Raw genomic sequence first — 15962 nt, 5'->3', positions numbered from 1 at the left:
TGGCTTGAGCCCAGGAGGTAGAGACTGCAGTGAACCGAGATGGCACCACTGCACTCCAGCCTGGGCAATAGAGTGAGACTTCATCTCAAAAAAATTTTTAAAAATTTTTTAAAAGGATCACCCTGGCTACTTGAATGGATGATAAGAAGGTAAGAGCAGAAGCAAGGAGACCAGCAGTGAGATTCTGCAGTCTCACTGCACAATGGCTCAGACCAGGCTGGCGCTGAAGACGGGCTGGATTCTGTATATATTTTGATGATGAAGCAACTCACTGACTCTTGAAGAGTTGGCTCTAGGAGACTGTATTTTTAACAAGCTCTCAGAGGAGTCTAATGCAGGCTGAATTTGAAGAACTGCTGATTTAGGTGAAGCTTCTGTTTCATCCTTGGGGAAGTATCTACTGACTTTTCTCCAAGCCACCTCAAAAGAGGTGCTAGACAAGATGTGCTCCAATGTCTGAACATGTGTGCACAGCTCTAGAGCCGACCTCAGGACACTGAGTCCAAGGTTAGGAGTGCAACAGTGAACAACCACCATCCTCTTTTCAATGAGCTTTGCACTTAATGAGAGAAATAAAAAGCAAAAAAAAAAAAACCATTTTCAACTCAGAATGGTAAGAGTTATGGTGACAGTATGCCTGGGGCAGTGGGAGCACAAAGAAGGGGCACCCAATCGGCCAGGTGCAGTTGTTCATGCCTGTAAGCCCAGCACTTTGGGAGGCCAAGGTGGGTGGATCACTTGAGGCTAGGAGTTTGAAAACAGCCTGGCCAACATGGTGAAATCCTGTCTTTACTAAAAATACAAAAAAATTAGCCAGGTGTGGTGGCGGGCACCTGTAATTCCAGATACTCAGAAGGCTGAGGTGGGAGAATTGCTTGAACCCAGGAGGCGGAGATTGCAGTGAGCCAAGATCGTGCCACTGCACTCCAGCCTGGATGGCCAGAGCGAGACTCCGTAAAAAAAAAAAAAAAAAAAAAAAGCCAGGAGATGGGTGGGCATGCAATCTCTATCAGGTGGTCAGAAATCCTTCTCCACCACAGGACTCCTCAGTTGAAGACTAGAAAATGGTAGGAATTAGCCAGGTCGATAGGAGAGGTGTGGAAGATCATTCCCAGCAGAGGGAAGAGCATGTGCAAAAATCGAGACGTGAGAGGGTGAGGAGCTGAGAGATGTTCATATAATTCTAAAAAGTGACTAATGTAGAGGTAAGTTGGAGCCAAATCTTAAAGGCTCTTTGTCATGTTTATCCTGTAGACAAAGGGAGACAGTAGATGTTTTAAGGCAGGGGAGTAATGATCCACTTTGTGCTGTAAAAAGAGCAGTCTGGCTGGAGGAGAGTGGGAGGTGAGTAGACCAGGTAGGAGGCTGCAATGCAACAAGTGAGACAAGATGGTTGGCTGGACCAAGGCTGTGGCAGTGAGGATGGAGAGGAGACAGTAGACTAACTTGACTGAGAAAGAGGGAGGAATGCAGGATGAGGCCCAGGTGTTTTGGAAGCTGGGTGGATGGTGGTGTGAATCTGACATGGTGAGCCCAGGCAGAAGAGGAAATCAGGAGAGGAAAGGTAAGATGAGGTCAATGCAAGACAGACAGCCAAGTGGAGATAACAACTGGGCAGTTGGATTCATCAGCCTGGAGTTATACAGAGAGCTCTGGAATGGAAATAAAGAGGAAAGGACTTTGAGAATAGGTGAATCCTCCCTGAATAATGTGTAGAGAAAGGAGAATAGAATACAGGGGACAGAAAAAGGGAAGAGATTTGTTGTTAAAACCAACCATCCATCAGACATCTTCCAATAAAACACTTGTTAGAGGTTTCCTCAGTGTGAGTTATTCAGGACCAGAGCTAAAGGCCATATTCCCAATGAAATCACTGCTGGGAAGGTCTTCATGAAAACATCTAATGCTGCTTTTGAAACAACAACAACAACAAAAAGGCTTTAGCTACTGCACAGACTCTGGAGCAATTTTTCGGCAACAGTCTATCAAAAACGAATGTGATCTGACTCAAGGAGGTGTCATATCTAGTGTAAAAATCCAATTCCAATGTCCATAAGAGCCTACCAGGTACAAGACCCTAATCCAGTTGAAGTGATCTTCTATTGATTAATAGACTGGGAATACACAGGTTGTTGGTTTTTGAGATTTCCCTCCCTGTGCCTTCACGCCAGCTGTGAAAGAGTCAAAAGGCTCCCAACTGTCAAAATAAAAATGACACTTGGTCACAGAGGAAACAGATTATAGGTCAATCACATTGATGGCTTTTTAACTATGAGAAGCCATTAATGTTACTGAATAAGCAAATCTGTTTTCATAACCAGATTTTTATAGGCTACTGGGAATAAAGTTTTTCCTAAGTGGGTGATTTGTACAACGATAGCCTTTGGGTCTCTGACGGAACAGCTCTGATGAGGAAATGTTCCTTTAATTATGTGGAAGGCCAATTACCACGTTATAGCCACATTATTTTGCAGATTGCATATAATTTCACCACTTCCATAGCTTCAGCACTATAATTCTGGAGAAAATTCAGGCACCAAGAAGACACTTGAGGCACATTATGCTAGAGACAAAGATGTTTTAGCGAATTCAATTTAAGCTTCAACATTAAAGTTATTTTGTTGAATAAAACATAATGCAATAATGACCTTGTGTATGTCAACTGTATAGTGGAGGTAATAATAGCTAGAGAGAGCATGTCCCATCTCCTCTTTTTAATGCTCATTCGAGTAATACATAATGCTATAGAGAGAACCTTTCTCTAATATGTGCTTCATCTCAGGCTAAGCATGTTTTGTGCAACTGTGCTTCATGAAAAAAAAATGTAAAGGATCTAATTTGGGAGCCATTCACAAAAGTGCTACCACTTGATTTTTTTTATACTCTGAGATTTCTTATTCCCCGTGCCTACGAGGAATGGACTTTCTGGAGAAGCTCAGATTAATCACTCCTTATAAGAGGTGACAGCGTGCTGGCAGCCCTCACAGCCCTCGCTCACTCTCAGCTACTCCTCTGCCTGGGCTCCCACTTTGGTGGCACTTGAGGAGCCCTTCAGCCCATGGGTGCACAGTGGGAGCCCCTTTCTGGGCTGGCCAAGGTCGGAGCTGGCTCCCTCAGCTTGAAGGGAGGTGTGGAGGGAGAGGTGTGAGCCGGAACCAGGGCTATGCGTGCTGCTTGCCTGCTGGCTGGAGTTCTGGGTGGGTGTGGGCTTGGCAGCCCTGCACTAGGAGCTGCTGGCCGGCCTTGCCGGCCTGGGCAGTGAGGGGCTTAGCACCTGAGCCAGCAGCTGCTGTGCTCGACTTCTCACTGGGCCTTAGCTGCCGCCCCGTGGGGCAGGGCTTGAGACCTGCAGGCCACCGTGCCTGAGCCTCCCCCCTCCATGGGCTCCTGTGCAGCCCAAGCCTCCCTGACGAGCACCACCTCCTGCTCCATAGCGCCCAGTCCCATCGACCACCCAAGGGCTGAGAAGTGTGGGTGCATGAAGAGGGACTGGCAGGCAGCTCCACCTGTGGCTCCTGTGCAGGATCCACTGGGTGAAGCCAGCTGGGCTCCTGAGTCTGGTGGGGACTTGTAGAACCTTTATGTCTAGCTAAGGGATTGTAAATACACCAATCAGCACTCTGTATCTAGCTCAAGGTTTGTAAACACACCAATCAGCACCCTGTGTCTAGCTCAGGGTTTGTGAATGCACCAATTGACACTCTGTATCTAGCTACTCTGGTGGGGACTTGGAGAACCTTTGTGTGGAGAATCTGTATCTAGCTAATCTAGTGGGGACTTGGGGAGGCTTTGTGTCTAGCTCAGGGATTGTAAACACACCAATCAGTGCCCTGTCAAAACAGACCACTCAGGCTCTCTGTAAAATGGACCAATCAGCAGGATGTGGGTGGGGCCAGGTAAAAGAATAAAAGCAGGCTGCCCGAGCCAGCAGTGGCAACCTGCTAGGGTCCCCTTCCACACTGTGGAAGCTTTGTTCTTTTGCTCTTTGCAATAAATCTTGTTGCTACTCACTCTTTGGGTCCACACTGCCTTTATGAGCTGTAACACTCACCGAGAAGGTCTGCAGCTTCACTCCTGAAGCCAGCGAGACCATGAACCCACTGGGAGAAATGAACAACCCCAGACGTGCAGTCTTAAGAGCTGTAAAACTCACCGTGAAGGTCTGCAGCTTCACTCCTGAGCCAGCGAGACCACGAACCCCACCAGAAGGAATAAGCTTCAAACACATCTGAACATCAGAAGGAACAAACTCCAGACATGCCACCTTTAAGAACTGTAACACTCACCAGGAGGGTCCGCGGCTTCATTCTTGAAGTCAGTGAGACCAAGAACCCACCAATTCCAGACACACTTATACACTTGGCACTGGGAGGTCTGTATGGAGCAAGTGAAGAAATCAGCAGAGTGAAGATAGAGGGAGAACAACATGATGGGGGAAAGGCAAAGTTATTGCCATGTTGGTTTCAATTCTGCCACTCATGAGTGAGACCCATGACCTCCTCTCTCTAGGACTCTGTTGTTCTTATCTGTAGAGTGGAGGAATAGAAGAGCCTTTTAAAGTATTAACATTTCCTGACCTATCTGTAAAACACTTTCATTCAAACTGATGGGAATCTTGACTACTTTGCCAAGAGGACATAATAATCATCAAGCTGAATGCACCAAACAACATTGCCTGAAACTATCTAAGCAAAAACTGAGAAAGTTACACAGGACAGACAAACCTCCTATAAGAGTAAGAACTCTTTAGCACATGCTTAGTGTGTCAAAAACAATGTTATGTTCACACCATTCCTCTTCCTGGACATGCAGAAAGACCACATTTCCCAGCCTCACTTGCAGTTAGTTTGGAACCATGTGACTGCATTTCCACCAATAGGAATGTAAGAAATCCCTTCTGGGCCAAGGTTTTCAAAGGCAAGTGTGAGCTATGTTCCCTCTCTTCCTATCCATATGGCTACAAGTGAAAAATTCTGAGATGGCAGAATTAAAAGATGGAAACCTCCAGAGTCTCTGAATCACTGTTGGACAAGGGCCCCCAAGGAGAACCCCTGCCCTGCACCAGACTATGCTATGGGTGCCAACCCAGTGAGAGTTCAGGGTTTATTCATCTCAGCAGCAGTCTATTGTTACACTGACTAACATCCTAAGGTTTGAGAGATCTCGCATATTGTTAATTGAAGCTAGATTTCAATTACACTGAGAACCTTATCTATTTAAAAATAAAAACTCTCCTAAAAAAACAAATAATCCACATTCCTTTTAACCACATGTGGCAAATTTGCAAAAAAAAAAAAAAAAAAAAAAAAAAAAAAAACTGGCCACATATTAGGCCATAAAGAAGTCTCAACAAAATCCACTATATGATTGACATTGTCCAGACCACATTTTCCTGACCATAATGCAACAAAATTAGAAGTCAACAGCAAGAAGATAGCTAAACACAAGCATACATTTGGAAAATTAAAAATATCCTTTCATGAGTTAAATGAAAAATCACAATAGAAATTACTAAACATTTACAACTGAACGAAAACACAACTTTATATATATATATATATACACATATATATATACATATATATATGTATATTTTTTTGTGAGTCTTCCAACTTTGTTCTTCTTTTACAAGGTTATTTGGGAAATTCTGGGTCTCCTGCAGTTCCTCATACAGTTTCATGCTGTTTGTCAATTTCTGTGGCTGGGATGAACTTATTGTAGTTCTCATAGACCAGGGTTTGCATGTCGCTGTCTAGAGCCCGGATCTGCTGCACCATGTCCGTCTCACTGTCCATCAGCTGGGCCAGAGGGCACTCTCTAGGCAGCTTGTCTAGGTAAACTTCCGGGTCGAAGTGTTCCCCGTTCAGATCAGTGGGGTCCAGGGGGTCGGGCCCCGCAGGGAGTCCCACCGCCTCCCCTTCCAAGAGGCCGTTGTAAAGCTTTAGCATCCTGTGCGCCTTCCGCTGACGCTCCGTGAGCCACCCCATCGGACCCTTCTGGGGAGTCCCCAGGTCTACACTCCGGGCTAGGCCCAGTGACAGCTGCCGCCGCCATAGGTCCAACTGCAGCCCACGGGCGTAATTTTTTTTTTTTAAGTTGGATACATGGAGCTACTTGGCTTTTGCTTTCATCACATCATTGAGGAAAGAGGTGGTTGCTTATGGTACCCCTGTTTTTACTGCAACCTGTAATGGATGAGAACCTCCCTGTTGCAGAGAGCAAAACACTGAAATAAATTGTGCTGTAACACAGCCCTGTGTTGGGGGATTGGGAGTGATCATGCAAACGCTTGCAAATTTGCACAGTGACAGAGACAATCGTTTGGGCAGCTGTTCACTATATGAAAAGGCAATTGACCAAAAGTCAGTTACTGAGCTATCTCAATACTTTCATTTTATTTTAACTTTTGGCAGCAGGGTACAATTAAAGGAGAGAAAGAAAACAAAGTGCTAAGTGTAAGATAATGTACACACATGTGTAAAAGAAAATGACAAGACAGGATGACTGTTTGTCTCTTAGTTAGTTCCTTGGGCTCTATGTCTCCTTCCTCAGAGAACCCCGTTTTCCTTTGTCCAGATTTGTTTGGGTGGATAATCCAGGCATCTGCTCCCCCATGATGGAAGCCAAAGACGTCCCTGGAGCTGCCTCCCGCTGCACCCTTTCCTGAACTGCCCACATGGACACAACTCAGCTGATTAGACTTCCTCTCAGAACTTTAGTCTTGAGCAAAGGGATTAAAGGGTGAAGTGACTGAAGGTATGCCCTTCCAAAGTGGTACATGAGATAATGGCTAAAGTTTGCCAAGCCCATCCAAGCACATTTTTTCGTAATTTTTATTTATTTATTTTTTTAAGACAGAGTCTTGCTCTGTTGCCCAGGCTGGAGTGCAGTGGCGTGATCTCAGTTCACTGCAACCTCTGTCTCCTGGCTTCAAAGGAGTCTCCTGCCTCAGCCTCCCCAATAGCTGGGATTACAGGCATACGCCACCATGCCTGGCTAATTTTTTTCTTTTTTTTTGTATTTTTAGTAGAGACAGTGTTTCACCATGTTGGCCAGGCTGGTCTTGAATTCCTGACCTTGTGATTCGCCTGCCTCAGCCTCCCGAAAGGCTGGGATTACACGGGTGAGCCACCGCGCTCAGCTTCCAAAAGTTTTAAGCAGAGCTCAGAGGTCTTAACCACAGGCACATTGGAGGAGCATTTTTGAAACGCTTTCGAGCTTCCTCAATAGGAATGGAAGCCAAACGCCGAATTGATGACTCCTTTGAGGAAGTCGAGAGCTGTAAGGAAAGCCAGGAACAGGGGCAAGGGAGAGGTGCGTCCCGAATGATCCTGTGACAATTCCTTCTGGAATCCTTGATGTGATCTCAGCTGCCCCTTCTAAACATGACACAGTGATTGTGGCACCCACTGGTCTAGCTGTGGTCTACAAGGAACACCCAAAGGGAAGGGCACAGTGAGCAGGGGCATTGGCCTGAGTGACAAGTATTTGAGAGGGCAGGTTGGATGCAGCCAGAGGACTGGCCAAATGCCATGTGTCTGAACGTGGACTGCCTGTTTCAAATTGGACTTCACCCTTTTTGAATTCGTGATCTGATACAAGCTACATGAAAATCCGTTGCGCCTTTTCTAGTCTGTAAAATCATCATGAAATGTGCACTAATAACGTGGAGACTATGCAGATGAAATGAAACAAGCTGCATAGAGCACAGAGCTCAGAGCCAGGCCTTCAGGAAACCCTCAGTAAGGGTTCATGATGCCATGGGGTCTGTCGTCATCCTCTTTATCATCATCATCACCTTCATAATCTCTTTGTTGTTCTTAGGGAATAGTTTAGAGGGACTGATTCCCTGCTATCATGGGTGAGATGTCCATGAAAAGGACAACCAGTGGGGGAGGAAAGCAAAATTTTGATTAAGATTTCTGAGACCCCCAGCACAACCAAGAACAGAAACCCCAGTCTGCTGAGCACAGAGTTTCCATATTGCTCTCCTCACATCTGCCCACCGCACTCTCCTGTTTGTCCTGAGGATGAGGAAACAAACAAGGCTCCCAACAGTACCTCAGCACTCACTTGAAGGGGTGGCCTGTCCCTCCACACCTGTGGGTATTTCTAGTCAGGTGGGACGAGAGACTGAGAAAAGAAGTAAGACACAGAGACAAAGTATGGAGAAACAACAACGGGCCTAGGGAACCAGCACTCAGCATACCAAGGAACTGCACTGGCACTGGCCTCTGAGTTCTCTCAGTTTTTATTGATCATTATTCTTATTATTTTAGCAAAAAGGAATGTAGTAGGAGGGCAGGGTGATAATAAGGAGAAGGTCAGCGACGAAGATGTGAGCAATAGGATCTATGTCATAATGAAGTTCACGGGAAGGTACTATGACTGGATGTGTACGTAAGCCAGATTTATGTTTCTCTCCACCCAAACATCTCAGTGGAGTACAGAATAGCAAGGCAGCATTGCTGCCAACATGTCTCACCTCCCACCATAGGGCAGTCTTTCCCCCAACTCAGAATTGAACAAATGTACAATCGGGTTTTATACCGAGACATTCAGTTCCCAGGGGCAGGCAGGAGACAGCGGCCTTCCTCTGTCTCAACTGCAAGAGGCTTTCCTCTTTGACTAATCCACTTCAGCACAGACCCTTTACTGGTGTCGGGCTCGGGGACGGTCAGGTCTTTCCCCTCCCACGAGGCCACTTTTCAGACTATCACATGGGGAGAAACCTTGGACAATACGCCGCTTTCAAGGGCAGGGCTCCCTGCGGCTTTCCACAGTGTATTGTGCCCCTGGTTTATTGAGACTAGAGAATGGCGATGACTTTTACCAAGTCTACTGCTTGGAAACATCTTGTTAACAAGGCACGTCCTGCACAGCCCTAGATCCCTTAAACCTTGATTTCATACAACACATGTTTTTGTGAGCTTCAGGTTGGGTCAAAGTGGCTGGGGCAAAGCTACACATTAACAACATCTCAGCAAAGCAATTGTTGAAAGTATAGGTCTTTCTCAAAATGGAGTCTGTTATTTCTTTCCTTTCTACGTAGACACAGTAAGAGTCTGATCTCTCTTTCTTTTCCCTACACTCACTGAACTGCCCTTCTCCTCTGCTGGGCCATGACCACAGAGAACAGGTCCACAGTCCTCCCTGTGTGGTGCACCATGGAGGCTCAGACTCCGTCCTCAAGGCTGGCAAGAAGACAGGGTGAGACGTGAGCCTCTTGATACAGGTGACGGGAGTGGAGCCCACAGGACTGGAACCTCTCACTACAGGGCTGAAGGCACAGACTGACTATTTACTATTCTGCTGCCTGGGAGGCTCAAGGCACAGAGCTCCTTATTAGCCAAAGTCACCCAAGTTCCCCAACCTTTAAGGATTTCCTCCTAATAATGCAAAAAGAAGAGAAAAGTGAGTGTCCATAGAAGCTTTGGGGCTCTTCCTCTAGTCAGGAGAAAGCTCGTGTGTATTCTTTGCTTCTTTCTTAAATATTAAAAATATAAATATATATTAGTTCATATAGAATGGCCAGTATAAACCTTTACAGTTTCCACGCTTTTTCAGTTTACAGTTTCATGACATGAAGTACATTCACATTGTTTAGCAACCATCACCGTCATCCTCTCCGGAACAGTTTTATCTTTCAAAATGGAAATTGCACCCATTCACCAAGCTCTCCACTCCTCTCTCTCTCCCGCCCCTGGGGGCCACCTTTCTAGTTTGCAACTCTATGAGTTTAACTACTCTAGACACTTGATAGATAAGCGGAATGATACCGTGTTTAATTTTTTTGTTTTGGAAACACAGTCTTTCTCTGTCACCTCGGCTGGAGTGCAGTGGCATGATGTCGCCTCACTGCAACCTCCACATCGTGGGTTCAAGCGATTCTTGTGTCTCAGTCTCCCACGTAGCTGGGATTACAGGCGTGCGCCACCACGCCCAGCTAATTTTTGTATTTTTAATAGAAACCATATTGGCCAGGCTGGTCTCGAACTCCTGACCTGAAGTGATCCGCCTGGCTCAGCCTCCCAAAGTGCTGGGGTTACAGGTGCGAGCCACTGTGCCTGGGAGTGTTTATCCTTTTGGGATTTATTTATTTCACTGACAATAATGTTTTCAAGGTTCATCCATGTTGCGGCCTGCATCAGAAGTGCCTGTTTTTTTTTTTGTTTGTTTGTTAGTTTTGTCTTTGTTTGTTCGTTTGACTTTGTTTTGTTTTGTGTTTCCATAGAGTCTCACTCTGTCGCATAGGCTGGAGTGCAGTGGCACAATCTGGGCTCACTGCAACCTCCGCCTCCCGGGTTCCAGCCATTCTCGTGCCTCAGCCTCCCGAGTAGTTGGGACTATAGGCACACGCCACCACGCTCGTCTCATTTTTTGCATTTTGAGTACAGACAGGGTTTCACCAAGATGGCCAAGCTGGTCTTGAATTCCTGACCTCAGGTGATCCACCCACCTCGGTCTTCCAAGACGCTGCGATTACAGGCGTGAGCCACCGCACCGGCCAGAAGTGCCTGCCTTTTGAAGGCTGAATAGTCTTCCATTGTATGAAGGAACTGCAGTGTGCTTTTTCATTCATCTGTCCACGAACCCTTGGGTTGCTTCCACATTTTGGCTGTTGTGAATAATGCTGCTATGAATATGGGTGTACACAAATCTGTCTTCCACTCCTGGCTTCTAATTCTTTTTGGTAGGTACCCACAAATGCAACTGCGGGAACATCTGATCATTCTGTTACTAATTTTTCCAGTAGACGCCATACTATTTTCCCCATTCCTTCATGGTTTTACATTCCCTCTGATCATATCGAGCATTCCTACTTCCCTCTAGTCTCACCAATGCCTGTTTGTTTATCATATCCATCCTAATGTGTGGTATCACATTATTGGTTTGATTTGCGCTTCCCTAGGATGAGTGATTTTGAACATCATTTTAGATGCTTATTGGCCATTGCTATATCTTCTTTAGGAACACGTCTACTCGAGTCTTCTGACCATTGTTGGTGGGATGCTTTAGGTTTCTTGTTGCTTAGTTCTAGCCATTCTTTATATGTGATGGATATCAGCCTCTTTTCAGATATATGCTTTGCAAGTATTTTTCCTAATCCATGGGTTATCTTTTCACTCAGTTCGCAGTGTTTTTTGCTGCACAAAAGTGTCTGTCATTTAGATGTAATCCAAGGAATATAATTTTCTTTTGTTGCCTATGCTTTTGGTGTCATATCCCAGAGAACATTGCCCAATCTGATGTCATGAAAGTGTGGCCAATGTTTTCTTTTAGGCGTATGATACTTTTAGCGCTTGGGGTGAGGTCTTTGATCCAGTTTGTGTGAATTTTTGCACCTGGTGTGACATAGGGTCCACCTTCATTCTTCTGCATGTGGAAATCAAGTTTCTCCAACACCATTTCTTGAAAAGGCTGCTTTTCCACCAATGGACTTTCTTAGCACTCATGTGAAAGATCATTTGAACATATAGGTGAGAAGTTATTTCTGGGCTCCAAAACAAACAAACAACAACAGACAACAGATAAGGATACAGCATGGGCCGGGCGCGGTTGCTCACGCCTGTAATCTCAACATTTTGGGAGGCCGAGGCGGGCGGATCACCTGAGGTCAGGAGTTGAAGACCAGCCTGACTGACAGGGAGAAACCCCCTTCTCTACTAGAAACACAACATTAGCTGGGTGGGCTGGTGCATGCCTGTAATCGCAGCTACTCGGGAGGTGGAGGCAGGAGAATCGCTTGAACCCAGGAGGCAGAGGTTGCAGTGAGCCAAGATTGCACCATGACACTCCAGCCTGGGCAACAAGAGCGAAACTCCATCTCAAAACAAAACACAAAAAACCAGCATGACTTCAAAGCAGAAAGAGAAGAGCTTAAAAACCAGCATAATGAGAAAGTTAGGAAGATTCTTACCAAAGCATCTGGAAATATGCAAGAAATTCTTGTGAACTAAAATTTTCATACTGTACTATCAAACACTAGAACTCACTTATTCCATCTTTCTGTATTTCAGGACCCAATTATCCACTTGTCTTCATTCCCTATCCCACCCCTTTTCTTCCTAGCGTCTGCTAACCACCTTTATACTTTCCACCTTCTTGAGATTCCTTTTGTGTGTAGGTGTGTGATGGAGTCTCTTTCTGTTGCCCAGGTTGGAGTACACAGGCACAATCCGGGCTCACTGCAAGCTCCGTCTCCCGAGTTCAAGCGCTTCTTGGGCCTCAGCCCTCTGAGTAGCTGAGACTACAGGCACGCCTCACCACGCCTGGCTAATTGTTTGTGTTTTCCGTAGAGACGAGGTTTCACCATGTTGGCCAGGCGGGTCTCGAACTCCTGGACTCAAGTGATCCATGTGACTCGGCCTCCCACAGTGCTGGGATTACAGGCCTGAGCCACCACACCTGGCCAAGGTTTCCTTTTTTCTTCCTACATAGAAGTGAGGAAATGAAATATTTGTCATTCTGTGCCGGGCTTATTTCATTTAATATACAGACCTGCAATCTCATCCATTTTGTCTGCAGCGGAGAGGAGTTTCTTCCTTTTTAGGCTGAATCATACTTCACTGGGTGTGTATACCACAGTTTCTTCATTGAAACAAATTTCTGAAGAGCAAATATTTTTGAAATGTCTCGGAATGTGAAACTTTAGTGATACTGTGCCCATTTTATTCTTTTCTATTTCCCATCTTATGTATATGCAAGTGTATAACAAAGCAGGAATCAATGTGTTTATAAATCTATAACTTCAACAAATGTAAAATGTAAATGCTAAGTGGTGGCTGGGCGCGGTCGCTCATACCTGTAATCCCAGCACTTTGGGAGGCGGAAACGGGCGGATCACCTGAGGTCGGGAGTTCAAGACCAGCCTGACCAAAATGGAGAAACACTGTCTCTATTAACAATACAAAATAAATAAATAAATAAATAAAAATAAAATTAGCCAGGCATGGTAGCGCATGCCTGTAATCCCAGCTACTTGGAAGGCTGAGACAGGAGAATTGCTTGAATATGGGAGGCAGAGGTTGCAGTGAGCCGAGACCGTGCCATTGAACTCCAGCCTGGGCAACAAGAGTGAAACTCTGACTCAAAAAAAAGGAAAAGAAAGAAATAGAAAATGCGAAATGGTTAAGAAAAAACAGCATAATAAACATTTGTATGGTGTTGATGGACAATGCTTTTGAAGATAATATTTGAAGAAATCATATTACAATTAATTTCTCTTCTTACTCATTGGAGCTTGATGCCTCTAAAAACTTCGTCATTGGAACCACCTCTGGTGCTTTAAAAGAAAAAAAAAAATCCACATACTCACACTGGTGCAAGGAAATCAGAATCTCAGGTATTGAGACCCAGGCCTCATCATGTGTAAGCTCCCCAGGTGATTTGACTCAAAGCCAAAATTGAGGAATGGCGACATGGATCTCTACACATAACCTGCCTAAATAGATTCTCTAGAAGCAGTTTATAAAGAAATTCCACAGGAACTCTGGAAGAGGATATGAATTTGATGTACAGTATGTCCTCACTTAACATCTTTGAAAGTCTCTTGGAAACTTCAACTTGAAGCAAAATTATGTATAGTGAAACCGCTTATTTTTCATCAACAGTATAACTACACAACTTTGAACAACCAACGGTGTTGGAGGACCTCCTGTACATTGTTTCCATAAAGTCAGTTTTCAGGGAATTCCAAAACGAAGTGAGGACTTCGTGTATATAAAAAGATGGTTGTGATTTCACCTGGATGACAGGGTTATTGCTCAGAAACTAAAAGAGGCCGCCTAGGTAGAGAGGTTTCTGTCATGAGGTTTCTGCTAAACAAAGGATCCCAGAATCCTCACCCATTCCAGTTAAAGGCATAACGAAGAAAGCAATATTCACAAAGGAAATGTGGAAAGGAATAAAAGCCATCAAGCCACAAAAATAATGTGACTAAGGGGCAGGATTTGCAGATGTAGGGATTGAATGTGGTTGCCCTTTCTCACCCACACCAGAAAAAGGATGGAACAGATCATGAGATTTGACTGTTCTGCTGCGCAGCCTCCGCAGGGCACTTTGTATGTCCCTGTTTCTCAGGCTGTAGATGAAAAGGTTCAGCATGGGGGTGACCACAGCATACATCACTGACGCCACCACACCATTCCTGGGGAGTGGTGCCACAGCTGAAGTCAGGTACACGCCAATGCCTGTTCCATCAAATCAGCAAAAAACTGCTAGGTGAGAGCCACAGGTGGAGAGGGCTTTATACTTCCCATCTGACGATGAAATCCTTAGAATGGAGGGGACAATTTTATAGTAAGACAAAAGGATCCCTGAAATGGGAAGAAAACCAAACATAGTACTACCGAAATATATGAAGATGCTATTGATGACGCTGTCAGAACAGGCAAGTTTGAGAAGTTGAGAGGGGTCACAGACAAAATTAGAGATTTCCACATTCTTGATGATGGTGAATTGTAACACAATCCAACTGTGCAGCTGGGAATCCAACAGGCTAAGGAAAAAGGACACCAAAACGAAGAAGACACAGAGGTGAGGATTCACGATGGCTGGGTAGTGCAGAGGGCAACAGATGGCTACAAAGCAGTCATAGGCCATCACAGTCAGGAGCATGCCTTCTATACATGCAAAAAGGACCAAGAAAGACATCTGTGTCAGGCAGCCCGCATGAGAGATGACTCTGCTATACCACTGCATGTCCACAATCATCTTGGGAACTGTGGCTGAGGTGAAACCGATGTCAGCCCAGCACAGGATGGAGAGGAAGAAGTACATGGGTGTGTGGAGGTGGGAGTCAGAGCGGACAGCCAGGATGCTGAGCAGGTTCCTCAGCACTGTGACCAGATACATGGACAGGGACAGGGACAGCAAAGCGAGGACCGGCTGCAGTTCTGGATCCTCTGAGAGTCCCAGGAGGAGGAATTCTCAGACACCTGTGAGATTCCATGGCTCTGTGTGTCTTGGACACCTTGAGAAGGAAAGAGGATTGGAAAAATAAAAGATAAAAACCAGCCCTTAATGCTGGATGCAAGCAATTCACAAGGAACATCTTCACACTTGCGGACCATACACCGCCAGCAATGTTTCTCAGCTGTGACAATTCCAAAAATCTCAGAATTATTACATGATTTACTTTTTTGCTGTACAAGGCTTTCTGTACATACTACTTTAGAGAAAATCCACTGAAGAATGTTAGAAGACCAAAACGTCATATGTAACAAATCCGTGATCTCAGTAAAATACGGCCTACTCTTTTCAGAAAAAATACAATGCAATGACAATGTCCTTCTCTCTTTAAGAAAAAGATCTCAGTCTAATTGAAAGAAATTGAGAAGCCATGAAATACGCTCTACTTTATTCTGACACCGTGCCACAACTTCCATGGATGTAGAATATGTAAAAGGACGACACAAGAGCTAGGACCCCATTATTTGAAAACGACATCGAACCTTATAGTTCTCAATCGGAAGAACTTTTCACATGCCTGTTACTTTTCATATTTATTATCATCCTTCGGTTTTCTGACATCATTTCTTCATAAAAGTACATGCACACTCAAAGATGGGAGCTCTGTTTCCAAATGAATTGAATATAGAACTCTTGGCCCAGCACCATGGCTCACACCTGTAATCCCAGCACTTTGGGCGGCCGAGGCTGATGGATCACCTGAGGTCAGGAGTTCCAGACCAGCCTGGCCAATGCGGTGAAACCCCGTTTCCGGTGAAAATAAAAAAAAATCAGCCGGGCGTGGTGGCGGGTAACCCTAGCTACTGGGGAGGCTGAAGCAGGAGAATCCCTTAGAACCTGGAAGGCAGAGATTGGACACCCTGTGATAGGATTTTTGATATCCTAGGGAGATATTGCTCCTGATAGCAGAGTGGGTGTACACCCTGTGATATTATTTGTAATATCCTAGAAAGATATTGCTCCTAATATCACGGTGGCTCTACACCCTG

At 45.2% G+C, this 15962-nt stretch overlaps 1 pseudogene; it reads right to left on the bottom strand.

The window, feature by feature from the left end:
* Positions 1 to 13938: 13938 nt before the first annotated feature.
* LOC129397434 (olfactory receptor 7E24-like) lies at positions 13939 to 14970 on the bottom strand (annotated as a pseudogene).
* Positions 14971 to 15962: the final 992 nt, after the last annotated feature.

Source organism: Pan paniscus, chromosome 2 (genome assembly GCF_029289425.2).
Source record: "Pan paniscus chromosome 2, NHGRI_mPanPan1-v2.0_pri, whole genome shotgun sequence".
In the NCBI taxonomy this organism is placed as follows: domain Eukaryota; kingdom Metazoa; phylum Chordata; class Mammalia; order Primates; family Hominidae; genus Pan; species Pan paniscus.
This window is presented reverse-complemented; position numbering and strand designations above follow the sequence as displayed.